Here is a 22,128-nt window from a genome sequence, read left to right as displayed (position 1 = left end):
ATTGATCTGCTGCAGCAGCTGTTTTTGGATACTTAAAGTCTTACTAAAGACTAAAAACAAGTTCTTTAGAGACATTTTATATTTATATTGTGAGTAATAGAGTTAAGATGAGTGATTTCTAAAGCTGAACAACAGCTGCTACAGAGGTCCTGGTTAGTTCTGTTTCTGTGTGAAGCTTTAAGCTGTTGGGTTTTTGGCTGCTGGACATTTGGTTAATGACTCTCCCTCACTGATCTTCAGGTTAAATGTACTACAAGCAGTTTAAGTGGTTATGAAACAGTCTCAGTTTAATACTGATGTCTCTATATGACCGACACAAACAGAGAGAGATTGGCTGGTTCTATACAGTTACTCTGGATGGATGACACCGGGTCAGATTTGGTTGAATTCACTTGAAATCAATAAAACAAAGAGGTGGAAACACTACCACTTTTAACCACATGGGGTCCCCAGATCAACACAGAATCAAAGTCCCTTGTTGCTGCTTTAAGATCACAAACTTATTAAGATTGATCATAGAATTAAAACTCCTAAAAACAGAATCCTCCTGATTCAAAAGATGACTGGATTTGTTTGCTGCTTGTTACTAACATGTTACTGTTGTAGCTGCTCCAGGTGGAGGTAATTTAACTAACTACTAGCTTGTTCATTCAGTGGTTCTCAACCTAGGGTCAGTCCCCTCCAAAAAGGGTCACCAGATAAATCTGAGGGGCTGTGAGATGATTAATGGGAGAGGAAAGAACAACCAACACAAATCTACAACCTTCCCCTCTGAACTGAAGTTCATCAGGCTTTATAATAGTGGAGCTGTGACTATTAGTGTTCACTGCTGTACCATCCCTGCTTTTATTAATAAGATAACAGGGAGCAGCAGCAGGGTGGGGATGCACAGTGTGAGATACATAGTTAGCTTCAATAGAAAGAGCAATCAAATAATCATCACATTGGTTCTTTCTGAGATCATTCACTGTGGCTTTATGTGACTGACAGGTGGAGCAGAGACTCTTCTCTCTCTAAGATGAATAAAACATCTGATCATTTATCAATTCTCTATTGTGGGCAATAAGGCGAGGGCAATATAAAGACATTTTAGCTGCTAAATATCCACATTAAGATTGGGACAAAACAGAAAATAAATAAATTGTGGACATCAAATTTAGTTCCAGCTCTGCATTCATTGTTAGACGTCTCTGGATTGTGCACTGCAGTGATTCCTGTATTTGAACTGTCAGAAACTGATTAAAGTGAAACTAATGCAGATTCTCCTCCAGGATTTTCTGGCTTAAGAAAAGTAACAGGACAGATGTACAGACCTGGATCAAGGACTAACAGAGGCTCAGACGATCAGTTGAATTTGGCATATTGCCGGGACTGGTGGATTCTGGTGAGACCTTCTCCAGTGTTGGAATGAACGGTCACACTGTCGCCTTATGCACACAAACCAAGCGTGTGTCACACACAGTGTTAGGTTCTACTACCAACCAATAATTACTCCCACTGTTAAGAAAATGAAGGGCAATTGAGGAACATTAAATCATTTATTACAACCAATAAAATCAATTCAATTCAATTCAATTCAATTCAATTTCAATTCAATTCAATTCAATTCAATTTTATTTGTATAGCGCCAATTCATAACAGAAGTTATCTCAGGACACTTTTCAAATAGAGCAGGTCTAGACCGAACTCTTTAACATTCACAGTATAAAAACATGTTCAGCCTTTAAAGTGTGAAATAAAATGATTAAAATGGCTCAAATCAATCAGTGTGACACAGTACCAACAGTTTAAAAGGCCCTCTGCTGTTGTTCCACCTTTGGGAGGAGCCGAGCTTTCTCCTCCAACATCAGTGCCTGACCTCTTTTAGCTGAATGTGCAAAACCTCCCAGAAGAGTGGCGGCTGTTAGAGCGTTGCTGCATGTCTTTCTGTCCGCGCCTGCTTAACTATCTCAAGTTGAGTCTAGGTTTAGGTTGGAGGGGTAGCAGCATCTCAGCTCTGGTGTTTAGTGTAGTTCTTGGTAGTAGTTTGATAATTCCTGATTTTGTGTATTCAAGTTATATAGATATACTCATTGTTGGATGTTATGATTAATTCTTTGAATGCATAAATTATATAAAATTAAATATTTTAACTCACATGCAGTCTCATGTTCATTTATTAAAATATATGTGTGCTCATTATTTTACTAATTTGTTTTGTTTAGGTATATATTAATTTTTAACATTGTGCACATTCCCTTTAATAGATAATCATCTTTTGTTATTGTACTAATTTTACATCATAATCTTACTTAATTAATTCATATGTTGTTAGTGTTTACTAATTATTTTTCACCGTGTTAATGATCTTAAGAAGAAATGTGCAGTAGGTAGTAGTGCGCATGCTCTCACTCATGCATAGCTCCCGCAAAGTTTTACAGACACAGGAAACAGCGACACCAGGTGGTCAGATCATGAAATAAAGCTCAGTCCTCATGAAATATAAAATACACACAGATTAAATATAAAACGCACATTATCACTACATTTCAGTATGTGCCTTAGTGTGGATGGCCTATAGTTATTATTATTATTATTATTATTATTATTATTATTATTATAAGATTACAAAAACAAAACTTGGTCCTACTTGGACACCGTGGGACACAGTATCTCAACAAATGTTAAAAATGCACAAAGCAGTCTGAGTACTAAATCAACTAAGCTCCCCGCGCCCCGGGAAAATATTGTGCCAGACTCCCTTTAAGAAACACGTCATTTTAACAATTCCTAACGTGTCCGTAAAACACAGAACTCTAGAAACACGAGATAAAGGATGTGATATGTCGACTGTCTTCTTGTCAGTTCGGTAATAATATTATGTATGAAGACAGACTGCTGTCCCTGTGCATTTAGGATTGTGTTGCCTCCGCTGGCTGTCAGCCTCCATTGGTTCGCTGTGTTATTGTAGTTGGAGTAGACTGTGGGGATGAGAGGGGGGCCGTTTTAAAAAAATACGATTTCTCAATAAAAGAAGAGCTTTTTGGTGGATCGATACAAGCCGAATTAAACACTGACTCATTACACTGTTCATCCACCGTCTGCCATGTTTGTGTGACGGTATTTTAGAGTTTCTTTGGTCGTTACCAAAGTACTACACGGTTTTCTGGTTACTGTTTGGTGCTGAGAGAGCGCACCTACCTTCAGATAATATTTAACTTTGGCTGCTCCGTCTTTCTCCACTGATAGTCCAACACAGGTTCCTTAAACAGGTCGGTATATTCACTGTCTACTGAGCATCGACCGTTAATGGATGATTGTGGGAAGACACTGGGAGGAGGAAGAGTGCGCACAGTTCACCGCAGGTGGGTATTAATAAAGAATAGATCATTAATAATAATTAAAACTAAGACTAGAGCTGTCTAGAACCAATGTCTGGTTTGTCTGGTTTGGACCTTAGAGTATGTGGATGGCCTGGGGCCTCTTTTATAAAGGCTGCTAACGGTGAAATGTGCAAAAGTCTGGATTTATAGAGAAACCAGGTGCGGTAAAGAGTGCGCATTTTACGCATGCTGTCCCCCATGGATAGATATTGTGAAGTTTGTGAGTAGGCAGTGTTTCTGGATTAAATCTGTGGCCCCTGTGGTCTCAGTGGCCCTCCTACAGAAAGCAGATCCCATCAGCCCATCTGGTCCACACTAATGGTTCATTCCGTTTGGATTATTATTTATTGGAAGAACCTTTGTGTCATTAAATCATCAAATGTGACCTTTATGTGCTTCTTTTACTCACTGTCTGTCTGTGTTTTATGAAGACAAATGAAGATATATTCTGTTATTTTCTCACTATGGACCACAATGCACTGCTTTGAGTCCAGCTGCAAATATTTGTTGCATCTCTCAACTATAAATCATAATAAAGGCAGAAAATACAGTAGTAAACCATCTGTTTGGTTTTAAAGATGATTTATCTGCTACATTGTCTCATTCAAAGTGTTTCTTCTCCTAAAAAAGTCTTTATTAAAACAAATGTTACAAAATAGTTAAAATCTTAGAATCAGCCGATAAAGTCACAACACACAGTTTTATTCAATTATAAAGCACTGAAATTACATTGTACTTTACAAATGCATCATTAGTAACAAATATAAAACCTTCATACAATTCAAACATCAGTCAGCAACACTTTATTATGCAGGACTGTTGTATTAGCCTGCATTAGCTTTAGCTAGGTGGACCTAATAAACTGGACACTGAGTGTGGAGTTCAGTGTGGAACTGTACCTGACACACTCTGACTCACCTTAACAAATAAACAAACAATACAGGGTTGTCCCAAATAATGTCAATAACACAAATATGTCAATAAAACACAAAGTCACATTATATTTCACTTTAGCTGCAAAACATTCACATTCATTTCCAGTAAGAGCAGTCTTCAGTGGCAAGGTGCTGCTCTCACCATCAGGAACAATTTGGGGTTCAGCGTGTTGCTCAAGGACACTTCAGCGTGTGGACGGGAGGAACCGGGATCGAACACGTTTGCAGTAACCTTTATTCAGGTGCACTGTCCCCGTTAGGATCATTGAAGGTAATGGAATGTGTGTATAATATAATAATACTAATTTACAGTTTGCCTCTCGTTCACTCTCACACTGATGTGTCATCCTGATCTTAGGAAGCAGATTGAGGTTCAGTACTGGACAAGTGTATATTCTCCTCTGCCCGTCCATTTGTTCCACTGTTCCTATCGTCTGCAGGAAAGAAAACAAAATGACATGAATGAAAATCTGGATCTGTTCAGGCTGCACAACAAAGTTTCCTTTTACAGGTTTTATCTGGGTGAACAACTCAAAGGAGTTTTTGTATTTTGTGTTTTCCATAAAATGTTTATGTTATATATCAGATTCTGAGACTCTCAGTTATTGAGATCAGCTTCAATAACAGTATCCTCAGTCTGTATTTAATGCCACTCTGACAGTTTTATAACTGATTTTAAGATATTTTACTTTTATTTTGAACTGGCACTGGACCAATGACAGCTTTCATTCTTTTATGTGTAACTGTTGAAGAGATTAGCCTTTAATGAAATGTACAACTACGAGATCACGGTCTAACTCTACGAGTTTCTTATAGTCAACGTAATCCCAATTTAATTTGACAGCATCAGTCATGTTTTCTTACTGTTGGCCAGATTAGTGACATCTGAGCAAACACCATCCACTAGCAGCTCTCTCTTTGTGGATGATGTAAAACCTCCTCTAGTCTCTAAGGCTTTGTTAAACATGGAATTGGTCCTGTGGGTCATTGTCTGCTCTCTGTTATAAAACTTATTCATCATTGTTGTCTTGTTTTTGGGAGTAAACGTTTTTTAACTTTTCTGACAATGTGCAGTTTAATAATTTTATAATTTTTGTTTCACTCTGTTGGAAGCACTGGATGTTTGGAATATATGTAATGCTATTGGATAATAAGTATTATTATTATTAAATGCACAACAGAGGATAACATGTACAGCAGGAAGGCTAACTTCACTTCATTATCTTTAGTCACATTCAAGAAAATCCCTTTTGTACAGATGTATGATGCAGCTGATACTATTGTCTACAACTGGTGCAACAAAGTTTTAATTCTGATTAAAGTTCAAACCCTGCAGACAGAAACCTTTCTTTGGTATCAGATAAAGCAGCTGGTTACAGGACAGATTAGTGGAACCCTTCTGGAGAACATGGAGGTCCACATTATAACATCACCCTGTCCTCCCCTCTGCTCTACACACACCTCTAACAGGAATACTGTATTATTATAGAGAGAAAAGGAAGCACAAAGTGACTCGAGGCTCGCCGTAAAGTAAAGGTGACTGCAGCGGTTCAGAACCCGGAAGTTCACCTGAACAAGAAGACGACTACTGCTTCTTCGGGGCTTTTAACAGGAGGCTGTGCAGCTGTAACGCTAGTTGTTATTAGTGTTCGTTAATAACGTATTCATAACATTTTACTTCCTTGTAGGAGTGTTAGAGATTCACTGACAGTTTATTGGGGACGGCTAACGTTAGGTTAGCTCACCCTCCTCAGGACAACATGGTGAAAACTGGAACGATGGAGCTTTTCTACTTGTGCATCTGGCTGCTGACTGTTTCTGGAAAGTTACTTGGACATGCAAACGGTGAGCAAGTAAACACTTTCTGCTTCTTCATTGTAGGAGGCATACGGACTGTGAAAGGCCTGCACAGACGGATCGATGGATTTGATTTGATGTGTGTCCTGTAACTTTCTGTGGTATCCTGCCATCTTGGCTGTTGTCTGTGTGCTGTGTTTCTGAGCTTTGGTTTATACCATCATAGCTCATCATAGTGTTTATTAGTTTGTTACATTTTGTTTATGTTTAATACCCCTGCACAGACACAACATCTGTACAACTGTGTATAGGTTTTATAATGAAATCCCTCCATACAGTGTAAATTATCGGGGCAGATAAAGTATTGGCTGGCAATGAGACATATTTATTATTAGAAATGATCCCAATAAAGAAATGACAGTTGATACATTATCGGTTCATAATAATAATAATTTATTTTGAAATCGTATTCACAATGATTGACAGGCTTTATGCTCGATAAAAGTTAAAGTCTGTTTGTGACCTGGTTGAGAAATACACAAGTTGCCCTTAACATAACCATCCTACCCATCAGTGACCTGACTACTCACTAACATGCTTCTGAACTGGTGTTTCAGAGTTATTGAGGTGTCGTGATGTAAACGTGCTATCTGGTTTTCTGCCTGATTAACCTGATTTCTGTTAAACACAGTGACTGATTAATGCTTCGTCTTTCAGGGACAGATGTGGTGTTTGTAAAAGAAGGGAGCGATGCCGTGTTACCCTGCTTCTCTCCCACCAACCTGGTAGATAAACTCTTTGACTGGAGGAAAATTGTTCTCAAAGGTGGTAAGCAGGAGATGAAGGAGGTGTTCCTGTATCATTCCAAGGATCATTACAATAACGGCCGTCTTGGTCAGGACGAGCAGTTCAAAGGTCGAGTCTTACATTTTGAGGGGAGCGCTGAAGGACGGCAACGCCTCCATAATCATCCAAAATACGACGCTGGACGACAGTGGAGATTTCACTTGTGCCTTTCCTCATCTTCAGCCCAACACACTGACCTCAGTTAGGCTCATCGTTGGTGAGTACTTTCAATAAACAGCATATTACTTCTCTGCTGAGATACTGGATTTACAGGTGTATTAGTCACCTGAGTAACCTCGGGTGACTAATACAGAAATACTTTAATAATCCCAGGGGGAAATTATTTAATACACCTGCCCCTTCATGCTCTAACAACAATCCAGCACTGTTTGCTAACTTGGGCTCCTCTTCTTATCTCTCTTTGCACTCTGGCAGCAGTACATCAGTAAGTATCAACAGCAATCTGTATCATGTGCATTCTTGTGTGCATGTACGTGTGGTGCTACTTGAGGCTGATTTCTACCTTCACACAGAGCCAGCTCTGCTTTTCAGTCTTTATACTAAGCTAAGCTTTACATTTAATTCAATTTCAATTCAATTCAATTTTATTTGTATAGCGCCAATTCATAACAGAAGTTATCTCAGGACACTTTTCAAATAGAGCAGGTCTAGACCGAACTCTGTAAAACATTATTTACAGAGACCCAACAGTACCACCATGAGCAAGACCTTGGAGACAAGGGCAAGGAAACACTGCCTGTTAAAAGGCAGAAACCTAGGACAGATCCTCCGGCTCTAGGTGGGTGGTCGTCTGTCTCGACCAGTTGGGGTGAGAGAGAGAGAGAGAGAGAGAGAGAGAGACAGACAGACAGACAGACAGACAGACAGACAGACAGACAGGTGCACAGCAACAACAGTATTGGTAATGGCAATCTAGCAGGACCATGGCAGGAGGCTCCACCAGGATCGATAAGAACCTGCGAGACGAGAAAGCACGAGAACTCCGGGGAAGAAGTGAAGTTAGTAACATGCATTAATGGGACATGAATGAGTGCAGAAAGAGAGAGGAAGAGAGGAGCTCAGTGCACCATGGGAAATCCCCCGATAGTCTAGGCCTATAGCAGCATAACTAAGGGATGGTTCAGGACTCACCTGATCCAGCCCTAACTATACGCTTTATCAAAGAGGAATGTCTTAAGCCTACTCTTGAATGTGGTGAGGGTGTCTGCCTCCCGAACCACAACTGGAAGCTGGTTCCACAGGAGAGGAGCTTGGTAACTGAAGGCTCTGGCTCCTGTTCTACTTTTAGAGACTATAGGAACCACAAGTAGCCCAGCATTCAGAGAACGTAGTGTTCTAGAGGGGTAATAGGGTACTATGAGCTCTTTAAGATATGAAGGGGCCTGACCATGAAGAGCTTTATAGGTGAGGAGGAGGATTTTAAATTCTATTCTACATTTTACAGGGAGCCAGTGCAGAGAAGCTAGTACAGGAGAGATGTTATCTCTTTTCTAGTTCCTGTCAGTACTCGTGCTGCAGCGTTCTGAATTAATTGGAGCGTTTTAATGGACTTATTGGGGCAACCTGATAATAAAGAGTTGCAGTAATCCAGCCTTGAAGTAACAAATGCATGGATTAGTTTTTCTGCATCTGTAATTTATGTTGGCTACTGATAGTTTAAACATGCAGCTCCCTCATTTAATACAGTTTGTGGGCTTTTCTTTGTTGTGTTTTTCCCCACACCATTTTAGTTGTTGACTCCATTACTACACTAAGAGCATATGACAGGTTAATATCACACCCGTTCACCCGTTCTTCTTCGTCTTTCAGTTCCTGTCCTCAGAGACCGATCAGGAGAAACCAGACGTGAGTGAAGCCACTGATCTCTGTATCTGTACTGTGTGCTACAACTCTCTAGGCCTCAGTATCAGTCACAACGTTTGATTTAGTAACTTCATGAACTTGAGGTGCAAAACTATTCAAAACTTTTGACCTTCTTCTAAAAATGTGGTAATTAATGACCAGTGAGAACTCAGCAGATCCAACGCTGAGCTGCTCTCCACAATAAATGTTAACACATCTTATAATATTGTAATTATGAGATATCTATATCTAATTTTCCAGATCAAATAATAATGCTGATTAGATATCTTTTAGATCAACAGTGATGTTTAAAGACGGATAAAGAGAAATCTGTGGTAGGTTCCGATATTGATGATGTTACTGATCTCTACGTCTGCAGACCCTGCGGTTTCCTTAGAGCCAATCAACAGCAGCATCTCAAACTCGACTGAACACTGTGTTGGCTCACTATGATACAGGACAACACTTGCATCTATATTTCCCAGCTCTTCTTTTGTTGTAGTGCACACGTTGTAGATGTAGAGATCAGTGAATATCAATGCTCACCACAGATTTCCTCCTAATCTGTCTCTATGTAAATTATGTATCTTATCTTTGGAACTGCTCACTACATGGTTTATTCCACTTGGCCCCAAACAGCACCATGTTATTGCCACAACAGCCTACAGGTGTAATGCTAATGTGAGTAGTAAGGGGTATCTGTCATTAATTAAGGCTGGACTGAACCAAACCTGTCTGAATATGTAAAGCTGTAGTGTTGGCAGGATTTGGTTAGCAGTTATTATATATTGTGTATGGTACTGTATATTACATACTTTAGTTTGACAGGTAGACCTATTAACAAAGAAATCCTGCAGCAAAGTATTAAAATAAGTTCATCTCATATATAAATCATATATCATATATCTAACTCACACTACTGCACATTTACAAAAAACAATAGTGCTAGTGCTGTAACTGTTGCTCATACGCTGTTCTTCATTCTGTCTCCACAGTTGCAGTTTCAAGGCCTTTCATCACAATCGCTGATGTCACACAGTTCGGGGTGCTGCTCAGGTGTGACGTGCAAGATGCTAAATTACTGCCAAAGCTCCAATGGCAGGACAGTGACGGAAACATCCTTCCTGCTGAGGAGACTCAAGCCTCAGAGAGAGGAGGCCGCTCTGACATCACCCTCCAAACTACTGTGAGCAAGACCAAAACCAACCGCTTCCACTGCGTAGCCACACAGGAGGAGATCGGCCATGTGATTGACCGTAACATCACTGTGTCAGGTGAGTTTTCTCTCTCAGTGTTTTTAGTCTGCAAATACTTTCAGTTGTTCAAGTATTTCAGGACCACCACCTTCTTTAGTGTAGGTTATAACCTTTGTGCTATACATGATGAACACATTCACACCGGGGTTTTGTGTTTCAGAGAAACTGTTTGAGGACAAATGCAGCGCAGTGGACATCACAGGATGGTTAGGTGGATTCTTTTTGGGAGTTTCATCTCTTGCTGCATCTCTTGTAGCTGTAAAACACATAAAGAAACGCTGCAAAAAAGGTGAGTTTATATAATGGATTTTATCAACATATCAATAATAGACTTTATTTAGAGACCTCTGATTCTCATTATGTAAGTTTATTATAGCAAGTTGTAAATACATTATCATAACTGACTGAATATACATTTTAATTTCCCACCTTTCAGTCTCTTTAACCAAAACATCAGCAGCTTCCATGTTTTTCCATTTGAAAGCCCCCTCTGATACATTTCATTTAAATAAGCAACAAAGAGCTTTTCTCTACATGCATAATGTAAGCACATTTGTATGAAGGAAATGATGGTTTATTATCTCCAGAAGTGGATTTGTAAAGACTAACTGACTGGTATTGTTTGGAAATGGTTGGATGTCACCTGCTTTGTGACCAAAATATTCACAAATAGCAGAACATGGTCAGTAGAGGTGGAAACTGACATCATCACACAGTGTTAAAGTGATAGAGTGAATTCAGCTTTAGGATGTACAGTGTGTTTGGTGGTCGACCTCAGGGTAACACTGAGCACTGGAAGTCTTCTGTAATGCACAAATGAATCCATGAGTGAATTCATGAGTCACTGAAACCAACTTATCCACTGTTAACTGTTTGAAAACAGGATACAAGCATTAAAGTTATTTGGTAGGCGGCAGATCTATCTGGGTGGGCCACCAAAATCATTTCTGTATGATATAATAGTTGACATAATGTAATATGTACTTTTTTCCTTTTTGCAGGTTCAGTGATATAACTTCATCCACTGCTTGATGGCTTTACCTTTGTTAACGTGTGTGTGTGTGTGTGTGTGTGTGTGTGTGTGTGTGTGTGTGTGTGTGTCTACAACAATGTGACAACATTACATCACATTGATTTAGGTGATGATATTATCTAGTGATTGGCAAATATTTGCCTTGTTGATTGACGTCAGCAAATTAGACAGCGTTCACCGATATCAGTGGCCAGTGTTTATCTGTTGCATTCATTTAGCAGGAGTTGGTCCCACGTTAGTTGTGTAAGGCTTTAGTAAACCAAAGAATATTTTGTTACTACCTATTCTTCAACCAATCGATTGGTCAATAGGGGGAAATCTAGGTTAACTAAATCTACCACAGTGCACTGAGTAGCTGCTGGGTGCTAATCACAGATACAGCCATTTCTTTTTCACAAGTATCTGTTACCTTCAGGACATATCAAGTATGTTTACAGCAGCGACACACGCATGTACACATACCAGCGAGGATCACGCAGCAAAGTGAGTTTTCGTGCAGCAACAAAGCTAACGCAGTGTGAAGCCATGCAGCAGGTCAGATCTGTACATTTCACTGCATCTTAAAAAAATAATTGCGACACATGTTTCAATGTTTGGAGCCATTTTTAGGCAGAAAGTGAATATTACAAAAGTAGTTGGAATTTCTTTTGTATAATAGGTCATCCATTAATTCCTGATTATGGACACCTCGTAGGGCATTAACCAGTTATTTCACACCCTCATTAGAACGCCCCAACGGGCAAAACAAGGCTTTCTTCTGCTGCCCATAGCTAACTTAGCAGTAGTGATTGTTGACACAGACCTAGTTTATAAATGCTCTACAACTTTTTTCACGGGGTACATTAATTAATTATTTGTTTTATTCATTTGCACAGACAGTTGTTTTGGCTCTCTACCGCTGTCTCTCCTCTGTGAGTTTCACGGTGCTGCTCAGACTGGAGGGGCCGACAGGGAGAGAGGGGTTAATTCATTCCCACTCCTTGGCTTTAGCAGGTCCTTTAATTCCACTGCTAATGCTGTTAATGCTGTCTCTGAGCTGGTAAAGTTTTTATTTTTACTCTTCCATATTATTTTCAATAATTAACTTCCTCACACAGCCTATATGGTATTATCGGGTCGTCAGTTCTCGTGAACTCCTCCATTATGCACAGGTGGAGTTCATCATTTTTACGCAGGTAATTTACACAGAAATCTAAAGTTAGGTATTAGGTAGTGTTCGCTGAATCTGACGTGGCACACTCGTATGAGACCACCATATAACGACAAGAAAGAGAAAGTTAAGATGAGAATACACAATGCATAATAATAACATTAATAATATATAATATAATATATATATATATATATATATATATATATATATACAAGCCATAACTTTGGTAACACCTGAGGAAGAATCATTACCATCCCATAATGTTCTAGTGCCACAGAAACGCTGTTCACTACTCCTGTAAATAGGAGGAACCTTAGGTACAACTTGACAATGGGAGATATTTCTAGTTCCCTCAGAATGTCTGTGAATAGGGCCCCAGGGGCAAAAACCACCAGATCAGGTGTTGTACCAGCTGATCTCTGGTTCTCGGGCTTACAATCAATATAATGTAACTGGCTGAAGATGGTTGTTAGAGTCCAGATAAGATGTTATCAGATCAAAGATTGTTATAAAATTACTTTGGTTAAGATTGTGACTCCTTTGTCACTGGTATAGTGACATCGACAGGTGGAGGTGGAGGTGTCTTTTAGAAAGGTCTTAAGAGACACAGAAGCTGCTTGGAAATATTTATATGCCTCAGTGTTGATTTTGTTTTTACATTATTATGGATGTGAAATGAACTGTAATAGTACTTTTGTCTTGCCAAAGGATGTTTCATTTCTACGTGTCAATATAATGAGGAAATCTCTGATTCAATGCTGAAGTTTTATGATATAGTTTATTTTTGAGCTACTGATGAGATGTGTTCTCTCACTCTGTTGTCGACAGTCAGACATTTTACAGTGGATGAATGTCTGTTTGTCCATGTAGGCTTGCACTAGTTTCTTTTACACTGAAACAACAAAGCTGTTTTTTTCTGAAGAACATTTGTGAGAAATGAAATGGTTAGTTGAAGCTAAAGGAAGAGTTCAATGTTTGTTATGATTTTTTGTTTCATCGATATTTATTTTATGCATTCTAATGCGATGCCTACAAATGTATAGTCACAATTGTTACAGTTTTGCCAATTGCTAAAACACAATTTTGCAAACTAGGCTGGTTTTATCAAAATACTTAACACAATTCACAAAACCACCCAAAATACCTCATATATCCTGCAAAATGAAGCACTGCAACCAAAACTACATATAGCATTATCAAAATCAAACTGTTGCACTAAATGACACACACTTCTTTCAGATTACCAGATTGCTGTCTAACCAACTACACACTGTTGGGTATAATGAAAAGCATTCTCATCTTTAGTATGCTTTGCCATAATACTAAAATAGTTCAAATTGTAAAAGATTCTTCAGATTGTTCACATGCACAGAAATACTGTATATGCACATACACACACAAGCTGTTTATTTTTTCACCAAACAAGTCAGTGCAACATATGCACAGCTCCTTTGCTCTGTGTGTGTCAGTTTAAATAATTGTGCTATGTATGTCATTAAAGTGTGTTAGCAATTGGAAGAAACTGTAAAATGTTTTGCGTATTGCAGTGGTATTTTTGAAAGTGCAATTTCCCAGTTGTGTCACAAGAGGGGAGTGTCCACCTTGGTGAGCACTAGTAGGGATCCTCAAACAGAGAACAGCCTGCTGAGCGATCACAAGTAACGTTTCCTGTCCCTGCTTTCATAATATTTTGGTAAAGTTAACAGTTCATTTGTGATCTGTCAAAATAAAGAATAACATTAAAATACATTTGGATTCTCATTCTTTCTTTGTGTTCTGTTCACTTAAAGCACCAGTGTGAAGGGTTTAGTGAATACCAACTGAATGCCGCTCTTCTTCCAAGCATGGAAAAACACTAAAGGTCCTATATGGATACACATATATATACATATGTATATATATGTGTATATATATATATACTGTATATAAATCCTATAATGTCCCTTCGGGGCTACTGTAGAAACATGGCAGACTCCGCCAGAAGAGGACCAGCTCCCTTTGTAGATAAAAACGTGTCATTCTAAGGTAACAAAAACACAATGATTTTTATTTTCAGGTGATTAAACACTAATGAAATCATAATTATGCAAATTTTATTCAATTTCTGCAAATAAATCCCCTGAAAACATACAAACTGACCTTTAAGAGAAAAAAATGAGCAAAATCCTTGATTGAAAAATAAATCTTGATTATAGGAAGTGACAATAAATCACCCAGTATTATTCTGATTATTTTATGCCAGAGTTTAGGTAAATCTGGACTTATACTGTTTATAGTACAAATATGACATTTCCAAGGTACTGGAGGAGGAAATCTTGCTCACAACAGACAATGACCCGTCTCAACCACAAGGCCGCGCTAAAGCTAATAGCTAGTCTTGGTCCACACCATGACATCACAACATCCATCTGTAATTGAATCTGAGTGTAATATGGGTGGGTAGGTGGGATACATCAGTCTCTGACCCCTCTAGTCCCTGCTTGTATTTGTATGGACGTGCAGCCACAAGAGAATATCCCATCAGGAGAAGCAGCCAGGATCTGCTTTCAGTGTTAGACCTTCAGATTAAAGTTCATTTGTATCGTCTTTATTTCTGTTTGGTAACATTGACCTGCAGTCCATTAGTCTTCCCCACAGGACAGCTGGAACAGTGAGATCTGTGAACATTTTCAACTGCAGATTGCTTGCATTTTAAAGACCTCCAAAGTGACTTGGTATTTAATCATCAGTCCAGTTCAGTGTAATGTCAGATCAGGGCTGCAATGAACGGTTGATGGAGAGTCTGTCTCAAGTTGAAAATCTATGCCGGACTCTGCCTGTGTATAATGTGGCTGTCATATCAGATATAGTAGTACCCTGTAGTGTTCAAAATGTCACAATGCACATTAAGCTCACTTCATGTGTGTGACTGCGTTATGGTTGAGCTTGAAATAACGGAAGTTTGACTTCTGACAGGAAGTCTTGTGGTTTCCGTCAGTGACATATACTCACATATTTACAGAACTTGACATTAGACCTGTTAATGTTTGTTCAGGACAACCAGAATAATGGAGCTCACAGCTCAGCTTATGATCCTGTGTGTCTGTCTGCTGTCTGCAATAATAGTTGGAGATGGAAACGGTAAGAAAGACATATTATATCTGTATGTTGTTGTTTTTATGTTAATGTGGAGCTATGTGTCTGAAATAAAGTGAATTAAACTGAAAGTCCTCTATGTATCTAACCAATGGTAGAAAACACCACATTCATAATAATTAATAATTACATTAGGATCATCAGCACAGTGTAATCTTACAAAATACATCAAAATGTTTCTTGTTACACTTATTTTAGGGGTTTTCTGTATTTAGTAAAATACAAAATGTATAAAGATAAAATACACAATAATAATAATCATAATATTAACTTTATTTACATAAGCACATTACAAGTACTTTGACAGAAAACAGGACACTGAGAACAGGAAGACAGAAATAAAGAACAAGAAGAAACCACATGGTAGAGGACAAACATAATGTAATTAAATAAATAATATAAAAAAAGAGAATAAAAGGCTTAAAAACAGTCAAATAAAAAGAAAATACATGTAGTTTGTATTTTCAGTACACTAAAATACATATGTACGGTTGGGAACTGAATTACAAAATGGTGGATTGTCTCTGGTGGAGTTTGAGGAACAGAAAGTAAAACTGAGTCTATTATACACAGTATCACTCTGCTTGCCTGTGTTTTATTTTTCAGTGTCACTATCACACGTGTTTTTAAATCCAGTGTTTCCTTTTTCAGTGAATAATACAAAGGTACAGAAGAGTGAAAGCTTTTATTTTGATAGAGCCAGGTGTTACGTTGTAAACCCTCACTGATAGAACAACAACACTGAAACAATCAGTTCAATAATTCACTGGTTTCTACACTTCATTAAGGTTCAGTGTTAGCATCCACCTGTATTTATTGTTTTATAAATATTTAATATTTTATAATATTTACTTTATTCAATATGTTTCTATTTTTGTCTCTTTTTCTTTTGTTGAAATACATCTTTCATTACGTTTTTGTTATCAGTACAGAATTTTTAATGGTTAGATACTAAAATCGTAACAATATCCCACTCAGTTCTACATAGATAGATTTAGATAATTCATTAAAAAAAATCTAATCAATCACAAATATACTGAAATTATACAAGTATGAAAAATATCGATAAATAATCTCACTACTAACTAATAAGGTTTTAAAATATGTGTGTAATTTAATTTTTGATTGCTCTTTATTAATCATAATGATTGAAATATGTTTCATCTTTCAGGTCCAGCTGTGGTCAGAGTGATCGTGGAAGAAGACAGTGATGTTATTCTACCCTGTTCTCTCAGCTCCAAGGAGAACATTGTAGATAAACTGTTTGACTGGAGGAAAGATGGTCAGAAGAAGAAGAATGTGTTCTATTATGATGCAGGAGATCATTACAATAATGGCCTTACAGGTCAAGATGTACAGTTCAAAGGTCGAGTCTCACATTTTTCTGATCAACTGAAGAACGGTAACGCTCCATAAAGATCAATAATACGAAGATATCTGACAGTGGAAACTACACCTGTGTTTTTCCTCGTCTTCAGCCAAGACAAACCTTCTACATTGAGCTTGTTGTTGGTGAGTACTTTCATTAATATTAATATTATTTTATATTAACTATTAAAGTCACTGAAAGTAGGACTAGTTGTCATACTGACAATAATGAATGATTTAATTTTATAATGAAAAGTATCTGCACTTTGCCAAGATGTTGATAGAAGTTATGTACAACTACACTCTCTACCATCTTACCTCACTGATGGCACTATTCACAGTAAGAGAGGATGTGGAACTGTGTCATAACCTGGCTCATAGACCACGACAAAAAATGGGAAAGACATCTCAAAAGTAACAAATATTTATTATAACAACAAAGAATAACTTCAATGCAATGTAGAATATGAGATGTGGTTGTCTGTAATATCAGTGGTATTCATGTGGATGAGGAGCTTTGATATTATTTATTTTTAATGTTATAAGGAGTTTGGTCTATTTGAAAAGTGTCCTGAGATAACTTCTGTTATGAATTGGTGCTATACAAATAAAACTGAATTGAATTGAATTGAATTATATCCATCAAGCATTAGGCCCAGGTGCTCCAGATCAGATAAGTTACGATGCAGTCACATTATACAACAGCTGTGAGCCTCACTGAATGTGCTGACTGACTGATTTAAATCTAATGTAGCATTAGCTTAGCTGCTCCCTGAAAGCTGTAACATTAATTCAATTCAATTCAATTCAATTCAATTCAATTCAGTTTTATTTGTATAGCGCCAATTCATAACAGAAGTTATCTCAGGACACTTTTCAAATAGAGCAGGTCTAGACCGAACTCCTTATAACATTAATTACAGAGACCCAACAGTACCACCATGAGCAAAACCTTGGAGACAAGGGCAAGGAAGAACTGCCTGTTAAAAGGCAGAAACCTAGGACAGATCCTTCGGCTCTAGGTGGGTGGTCGTCTGTCTCAACCAGTTGGGGGAGAGAGAGAGAGAGAGAGAGAGAGAGAGAGAGAGAGAGAGAGAGAGAGAGAGAGAGAGAGAGAGAGAGAGAGGCAGACAGACAGACAGTCAGACAGGTGCACAGCAACAACAGTATTGGCAATGGCAATCTAGCAGGACCATGGCAGGAGGCTCCACCAGGATCGACAAGAACCTGCGAGACGAGAAAGCACAAGAACTCTGGGGAAGAAGTGAAGTTAGTAACATGCATTAATGGAACATGAATGAGTGCAGAAAGAGAGAGGAAGAGAGGAGCTCAGTGCACCATGGGAAATCCCCCGATAGTCTAGACCTATAGCAGCGTAACTAAGGGATGGTTCAGGACTCACCTGATCCAGCCCTAACTGTAAGCTTTATCAAAGAGGAATGTCTTAAGCCTACTCTTGAATGTGGTGAGGGTGTCTGCCTCCCGAACCACAACTGGAAGCTGGTTCCACAGGAGAGGAGCTTGGTAACTGAAGGCTCTGGTTCCTGTTCTCCTTTTAGAGACTATAGGAACCACAAGTAGCCCAGCATTCAGAGAACGTAGTGTTCTAGAGGGATCTCTTTTTCTAGTTCCTGTCAGTACTCGTGCTGCAGCGTTCTGAATTAATTGGAGCGTTTTAATGGACTTATTGGGGCAACCTGATAATAAAGAGTTGCAGTAATCCAGCCTTGAAGTAACAAATGCATGGATTAGTTTTTCTGCATCTGTCTGTGATAGTATTTGTCTAATTTTTCTAATATTACGTAAATGAAAGAAGGCAGTCCTCGAGGTCTGCTTTATGTGGGAGTTAAATGACAAATCCTGATCAAAGATAACTCCAAGATTCCTGACAGTGGTGCTAGAGGCCAAGTTAATGCCATCTAGAGTAACTATATCTTTAGACAGTGAGTCTCTAAGGTTTTTGGGGCCAAGAACAAGAATTTCGTTTTTTTCTGAGTTTAACATCAGAAAATTGCAGGTCATCCAGGATTTTATGTCCTTAAGACATGTTTGTAATTTAGATAATTGATTAATTTCATTGGGCTTGATTGATAGATATAACTGCGCATCATCTTCATAACACTGAAAGTTAATGCAGTGATTCCTAATAATGTTGCCTAAAGGGAGCATATATAAAGTAAATAGTATTGGTCCAAGTACAGAACCTTGTGGAACTCCATGACTAACTGTAGTATTTATTGAAGATTCATCGTTAACATGTACAAACTGCGAACGATCTGATAAATATGACTTAAACCAGCTTAGTGCGGTTCCTTTAATGCCAATTTGATGCTCAAGTCTCTGTAAAAGAATATCATGGTCAATGGTGTCAAATGCAGCACTAAGATCTAATAATACAAGTACAGAGACAAGTCCATTGTCAGAAGCAGTCAGAAGGTCATTATTAACTTTAACCAGAGCTGTCTCTGTGCTATGATGAACTCTAAATCCTGACTGAAAATCCTCAAATAAACTATTGTTATGCAGAAAGTCACACAACTCTTTGGCGACTACTTTCTCCAGAATCTTAGAGAGGAAGGGGAGGTTAGAAATCGGTCTATAGTTGGCTAAAACCCCTGGGTCAAGAGTGGACTTTTTAAGAAGGGGTTTAATTACAGCTACTTTAAAGGACTGTGGTACATATCCTGATAATAAAGAAAGATTAATCATATCCAGTAAAGAAGTGCCAATTAAGGGAACAACTTCTTTAAGCAGCCTAGTTGGGATCGGGTCTAACAGACAGGTTGATGGCTTCGATGAAGAAATGATTGAAGTTAACTGATGAAGATCGATAGCAGAAAAACAGTCTAAATATATATCTAAGTTTACATTGACAGAAGTCCCTGAACTTGGAGAGCCACTGATAGCTGTTGATGGCAGTTGGTGATTAATTTTTTCTCTAATAGTAATATTATCCTCTGTAACTTCATATCATCAATGATGCCATGTCATCTACGTTTGTCATTCACATCACAAAGTTAATTCAGCCTGCGGTGGAAAAAAAATCCATCATGCATCAGGTTATCCTACAACAATCAAGCAGCCATGAATCTTTGGCTAATAACAATAAGAGTATTTTAATATTCTTTCTAATTATGTATGGCATTGTCCTGCCAAAAGTTATTGTCCATATGTTGCCCCGGTGTCAAATGCGTGTAACAGGATAAAGTGACGTAAATAACAGAGTAATGTATGAATCCTGGCTGTGTGTGAGCGGTTTCTGTCTTTACAGTCTTTAAATCGTGCTCAATATTGACTGTTTACTGAGTGTTAGAGACATTTTCTGTGTTTAACTGTTGGTGGCCACAAGTCTATTAAAGGTGCTCACTAATTGGTACATTAGTTTAGGTTTGTTTGTTTCTATTTAAGAAATAAATGAATTAATATATCCAACTTTAGACTTTGGAAAGTATAATTTTAATTTTACACATGCAGACAATAATCCAGCCAGCAACGAGCACAACTACTAAACATAGCAAAGGTGCATCAACATTGAGCATTTTCTTACTTTTGGACTAGTTGACTAGAAAAATGTTTGTTGATATTCCTGGCAACAAACTCTGAGACAGACACTGATAAATTAACAGACACCTGACGACTTATAATCATAGTACAATAACTCTTGGAAGTTAGAAATGTATGTTGAATCAAGAATCAAGTTCATTTGACTGTTTGGTCATTTTTGAGGCTGTAGCTGCATGACAGTGACATTAACTGATGTGTTGTAGGCATCGGCTGTGTAACGCGCCAACAATTACAATGTCCAGATGTACCTCTACAGATTTACTACACATTTTTACAAACTTCTTTTCATCCAGATGGAGCAATAAATCACACAGTCGGACAGTTTAACCAAATTTCAGATCAATCACATGCCATGATCACACCATAGTAAAAAAAAATGCATTGCCTCATGTCAGGGACAGAGCTGGTAGGCATGAGGAGTCGGAGGTACATTTTTACCAAAAGTAATTTTATTCATTAAAGAATGTAGAAATAATCAATTTACAAATTATGCAAAACGTTCTGGGCCCATAAAAGAGGTCAAATAAACAGAACTTAACTCCCCAGTGTGTGGCTGCTAGGGCGGCCATCACACCTCACATGATGCAACATATCTGGCTGCATCATCCTTCCTATAAATGCAGTCCCATTTTAGGTGACTGCCACCCAGTGTTCAAAGAAGGGTATTACACCAAATAAACGCAAAGGTAAAAAAAAAGACCTTTCTAGTCTTCCGACCACTCAAAGCGCTTTTACACTACGTGCTACATTCACCCTTTCGCACACATTCACTCAGTGATGGCAAAGTCCATCAAACAGAAAATAACATTCAGACACACTCACCGATGTATCGGGAGCATTTTGGGGTTCAGTATCTCGCTCAAGGATGCTTTGACATATGGCGCCAGGAACAGGGGGAGCGAACCCACAACCTTCCAATTAAGGAGCGACCCGCTCTGCCTCTGAGCCGCAGCCGCCCCAAACAAACTAGTAAGATAGTAAGACCTGGTAATATCCATGCAGTCAGTGTTGGAGGTTTGTTTATTAGTCATTAGTGTTTAGGAGTTTTGAGACTTTTCCTCGGACCCATCATATTATAGTTTTGCAGTGTTTGACTGATGGAGTAGAAATTAAGGCAGCAACAATCTGACTTCTTGGTACCTGTGCAGCTAGTGATAATTACCCCAGGGGGGCACTGATGGTGCATTGCTGTATATCCTGACACGTTACTACCACCTGTAGGTCATCACAGTGTGAAACCAGCAACTGTGTATGTATATGGTGTCAAACTGAGGCCCACTCTTAGAAAAACAGCTCCATAGTGCTACTACATGTTTACAGTCCAAGTCCATGAAAGATGTCATTTTAACAATTTTAAATTTCTTTCTGAATTCTCAGTCATATTATAGCCCAATTTAACGTAATTTGACGTAATGTAGGCCAAAACCATTAAAAAATATATGTATGCATGTGTGTATGTGTGAATGTGTGTGTGTGTGTGTGTGTAGTACATATATATATATATATATGTACTACCAGTACATCCTTTCAGTGTCCTCTTTTGCTGGGAGATGTGCACCTGGATTTAGCTATTGACTGATCTGGAGGCAGGAGACGTATGTGGTGGCAGCTTTCCACCTCCTCCTCTGAATCCAATGACTCACCTGCAGACTGCGGCCAAAGTTAGTGTTTCTGAGCTGCAAGCTTAACTGACATTGATGGCTGTAGCTTCATAATTACTACACAGACATGAGAGTGGGATCAATCTTATTTAACGCTCTGCAACAAAGTGATTTAGCAGGAAATAGATCATTGAAGTATATGGCTGATGTATTAT

The 22,128-nt window shown here is 38.4% G+C and overlaps 1 protein-coding gene and 1 long non-coding RNA gene across 13 annotated transcripts in view; both read left to right on the top strand.

Annotated features, from left to right (window-relative positions):
- Positions 1-22,128, top strand: part of LOC127360663 (V-set domain-containing T-cell activation inhibitor 1) — a 94,617-nt gene that overhangs the window by 5,686 nt on the left and 66,803 nt on the right. The window lies entirely within an intron of this gene.
- On the top strand, positions 5,873-10,289 carry LOC127360667 (uncharacterized). The gene is made up of 5 exons (XR_007883882.1): positions 5,873-6,142; positions 6,812-7,157; positions 8,771-8,806; positions 9,799-10,077; positions 10,220-10,289. It is a non-coding gene; the product is annotated as an uncharacterized LOC127360667 (long non-coding RNA).

Source organism: Dicentrarchus labrax, unplaced genomic scaffold (genome assembly GCF_905237075.1).
Source record: "Dicentrarchus labrax unplaced genomic scaffold, dlabrax2021, whole genome shotgun sequence".
Classification (NCBI taxonomy): domain Eukaryota; kingdom Metazoa; phylum Chordata; class Actinopteri; family Moronidae; genus Dicentrarchus; species Dicentrarchus labrax.
The sequence above is the reverse complement of the archived record's forward strand: the minus strand, read 5'-3'. Positions and strand labels throughout refer to the sequence as shown.